A 4,824-nucleotide genomic window follows, 5' to 3' on the forward strand; every position below is an offset into this window, starting at 1 on the left:
CCACTGGCCAAGATGAACGTAATGTGACCATATTATAAACTCACTGAGGGAATTCCCTGGTTGTCCAGTGGTTAGGACTCCACTCGGTCACTGCCAAGGGCCCGGGTTCAATCCCTGGTCGGGGAACTAAGGTCCCAGAAGCCACTCAGCGCGGCCAAAAACAAGGAAAAGAAAAAACTCACTGAAAGTGTCGGCAATTTCAAGTTCAAGTCCTCTTTGTGTGTCTTGAGCCAGATTCTCTGGCCTGGACATTCCGAAGAGCCAGCCTGGCTCTGTGGCCTGGCTTTTAAACGTTCCCAGGTGGATCGCATCTCACCTCACGTGTGAGTGCATCATAGCAGGGGTAGAGCTGATGGGCACAGCTCCGTGTCCACTCGGACACACAATGGAAGCGATTTCCGGAGACCTGCAGCTGCCGTGATCCCCACAGGGGACAGGAATCCAGAAAGGGCAGAAGTCATGACAGTCCTTGCAATCCTCAGAACAAGGTTGTGGTGGAAGGTGACAGGGCAGCTGGTGGCTCTGTCAACCCCCCCGGTCCCTGTCCTGTATCCATCCCATCCCGACACACCATGCTTTCAATACCTGCTGTCATAGGAGGCTGACTCCCTTTTCTCCATTTCCCACATCCAACTAACTTTTAAAGGCTTTACCTATTTTATTTAAATCTGGATTTCACAAGCAGGAAATCTCTATAGACTTCTAGGAGCCATCTTCTTCCCTGGGGCAAAGGGCCCTGGCGTCCAGAGTGGACTGGGTCGGCGTGGCCCTCCTCTCTGAAGGAAATAAATGGGCTTTGGGGATGCAGGAGCCAGTGCAAACAGAGTCCCCGCAATACCAAGAAAAAGCCCACAGAACGGACTGTCACATGCTGCCTTCAATCTGCTTTCAGCAGCCTTCCTCAGGAATAATGTCCTCTCCTCATTAAACCCATTAGCCTGGTGACATTTCACACAGTTTTATCCCAGCTCCAGGGAATGGCCTCATTGATCTAATCTCCCTGTCAGCAGCAGTGACACTGGGCAATTGTTATATAATAAGTGACTAAGGAGAGAAGGTGCCCAAGGTTTGCTCTGACTTTGGTGGGTTTCGAAGCAAAGCTGTCCCCTTAACCCACTCTAGAAACTTACATTTATTCCAGAGAAGAATTCTTGCATCCAATGAAGCCAATGTCACATCAGAAACGCCAAAAACCCTGGCAGAAGCCAAGCTGCCAGAACCATGCCATCAGATTATGGAGCAGCTCAGTGGAAAAAGCCAGAGCGAGTGGGAAGGGAAAAGTGCGCTCGAAATTAGGGCGGCTTGTCTTTGTTTCTCTAGTATCTGCTAAAGGGGGAAGACATCCCTTGGAAGAATTAGAGGAAAAAGCAAAGAGCTGTCACGCCTCCGTTTGCCTAACCTGCCACTCCTGCATCCTCATTTCATGTGAACACGCACTTCCCAGAGCTGTCATTTGTTCTGAATCTTCTCCACTGAGATGACAATTGGAGTTAGCCTGATGCTTCCTGGGGCAGATGTGTTTTCACTTCGAATGTAGCAATATGGTTCACGCAGGCACTTTCGGGGCATTTGGTACCCACCCAGAAATCTGACAGAGCGATTTCTTTCTAGAGTTCGCTCGCCTGTGTTTGCATTTTATCAGAATAGCTACACTGCCCAGGCGGTCCTTGATGACAGAAACCACAGCTGGGGCTGAGTTTCAAAGTCAGGTCCTCCAAGACTGGGGAGCTCACTCTGCCAGACAGAGAAGCAGGGCTGCCTGTTTCGGCAAGGGACAGCGTCCCAGCACTGCCCGGTCATCCCTTCTCTAATTATGCAGTGGGACTGTGAAGGGCCATGTCTGGGGGGTTAAGACAACAGAAGACACACGTGTAACCCTGGGGAGCGTGGCCTTGCTAATCATTAGTCTAAATTGAACTCGCGTGTGATGGGACCGACAGGCGCCTGCCAGCCTCAACTTCCCAGGAATCAAAGTTAGCCTGAGAGCAAAGCCATCGTGCTTGTCGAGGATGGAAGGAAACAAAAGATGCACTATAAGCTGGCGAGACCAGCTGCGAAGGCTGAATTGCTCGGGCCCATGTTTTATTCATTTGAGAAGGGTTTCTCGGGGAGAGAAGAAGGGACATTCCCCAGCAGAATTCACTTGCCCAGAATGGCAGGCAGAAAAATGGACATGTATGTGATTGAATTGGGGAAAATGGAGGAAGACATTTGGAATTGCAGAATATTAACCACGCGGCTGCAAGGCACCTGGACTGGTCCGGTGCCACCTGCCTTCAGAGAGCTCCCGGTGGTTCTCTGCGGCGAGGTGACACACAGGTGTGGGCAGAAGGCGGTACCTGGAACTGACGTGTCTACACCCTTGGCAAGGAATTGAACAAAGAAATGTACTTTTCCATACTTTTTTTTTTTTTTACCATTTTTAAGTATACAGTTCAGTGGCACTAAGTATCAATACACTCACCATCTTGTACAGCCACCACTATCCATTTCCAGAGCTTTTTCATCAAGGCTAATAGAAATTCTACCTGTTAAACAGTAAGTCCCCGTTCCTCCTCCCTTCAGCCCCTGGTAACCTCTCTTCTATTTTCTGTCTATAAATTTCCCTCTTCTACGTACCTCACAGCAGTGGAATCATATACTATTTCTCATTTTGTGTCTGGCTTATTTCACTCAGCGTGACGTCCTCAAGGTTCACCCACGTTGCGGCATGAGTCAGGATGTCCTTCCTTTCTGTGGCTGGATACTATTCCATTGTATGAATATATCACATCTTGTTTCTCCATTTGTCTGTTGTTCCATGGATGCTCGTGTTGTTTCCCCCTTTGGGCAATCGTGAATAATGCTGCTGTGAACATTGGTGAAGGAATATCTGTTTGAGAGCCTGCTTTCAATTCTTTTGAGTATGTACCTAGCAGTGGAGTTAAAGATCATGCAGTAGCTCTATGTTTAACTTTTCGAGGAACTGCCAAACTATTTTTACACTAGCTGCGCCATTTTACATCCCAGTAGCAATAGATGAAGGTTCTAACTTCTACACATCCTTGCCAACACTTGTTATTTTTTTTTTATGATTGGTCTTTTTCTTAAATAAATTTTATTTATTTATTTTCGGCTGTGTTGGGTCTTCGTTGCTGCGTGCGGGCTTTCTTTAGTTGAGGCGAGCGGGGACTACTCATGGTTGCGGTGAGCGGGCTTCTCATTGCCACGGCCTCTCTTGTTGCAGAGCACGGGCTCTAGGTGTGCGGGCTTCAGTAGTTGTGGCACACAGCCTCAGTAGTTGTGGCTCGTGGGCTCTAGAGTGCAAGCTCAGTGGCTGTGGTGCACAGGCTTAGTTGCTCTGCGGCATGTGGGTTTTTCCCGGACCAGGGCTCGAACCCGTGTCCCCTGCATTGGCAGGCGGATTCTTGACCGCTGTGCCACCAGGGAAGCCCATGTAATTTTTTATTTTCTTTTTTAAAAATAACCATCCTAATGGGGGTGTGATGTGGTATCTCATTGTAGTTTTGATTTGCATTCCATGTTCTTAATAATTTAGTCACTAAGGACAGGTATGGCTTATCCTTTGAAATTCTAGCAGCTCACCCTGGTCAGCCAAACAGGGTGTGTATGAAGCCTATTTCCTGACAAGTCTCAGAGCTGCCCTGGAGGGGTTTCACCTTGTAACCCTCACAACCGCAGAGCACACAGAGACTGATGGCAATTGTAGGAAGGCAGACTGGATCAGGAAAGGCACTCTGTGCTCCTGGGCCAAATGGCGGGCTTTCTCTTTCTTTCTTTTTCTTTCTTCCTTCCTTCTTTTCTTTCTTTCTTTTCCTTTCTTTCTTTCTTTTTCTTTCTTACTTTCTTGCTTTCTTCTTTCTCTCTCCCTCTTTCTTCCTTCCTTCCTCCCTCCCTCCCTCCCTCCCTCCCTTCCTTCCTTCCTTCCTTCCCCTCCCTCCCTCCCTCCCTCCCTTCCTTCCTTCCTTCCTCCCTCCCTCCCTCCCTCCCTCCCTTCCTTCCTTCCTTCCTCCCTCCCTCCCTCCCTCCCTCCCTCCCTTCCTTCCTTCCTTCCCCTCCCTCCCTCCCTCCCTTCCTTCCTTCCTTCCTTCCTCCCTCCCTCCCTCCCTTCCTCCCTCCCTTTTCCCTTTAATGCAGCAGCGTCAGAGATCTGCCATTCGGTGCAAACCAGACACTTCACCCATCACGCCTGTGAAGATGGTTGAAACAGCTGCTCTAATGCCTGACAGGCTAGACAATGGTGAGCAGTGCAAGGCTTGCTCTTTTGGAGGGAAGAGCCGATTACTCTAAAGCAACAGCAAGATCCATAAATTATACCTGTGGTGATCGGAAAGAGCTGGATCTGGAAGAATCAATCAGAGAAATCTCTTCTCTAGTGATTGGCTGACGGCAGCAGGCCCTTTTATACTACTTGGAAAGTCCACAGGACAATAATGCATTGCTCTTCAGAATTAGAGGTATCGGAGCTGCCCCAGGCATTTCTCCTTGATGACACTTAGGAGGATGGTGCCGCTGGAGTAGGGATGTTGGAGGCATTCAGGAGGGAAGGGGTGCAGACAGTATTCTTAAACAACCCTTGGTAATGGATGGTCAGAGGTCATAGTCATCCTCTTTTGTGTGCACTAGAAGCAGGAAAGTTTATCTGATGCTGTGGGGATGGCGGGAAGGGCTCTACAAATCTGGTTCTGGGCTCCAGTTGTCAGACACTGGTGAGGCTATTCCAGTCAACGCCAATGAAACTCACCTCCACTACTGTTGCTGTTCCAGGGATGTGACTGTGTTTGTTTGTAGGCCAAGGAGAGTAGTGATTATAGGAGCTTCTGG

Source organism: Delphinus delphis, chromosome 2, assembly GCF_949987515.2.
Source record: "Delphinus delphis chromosome 2, mDelDel1.2, whole genome shotgun sequence".
In the NCBI taxonomy this organism is placed as follows: domain Eukaryota; kingdom Metazoa; phylum Chordata; class Mammalia; order Artiodactyla; family Delphinidae; genus Delphinus; species Delphinus delphis.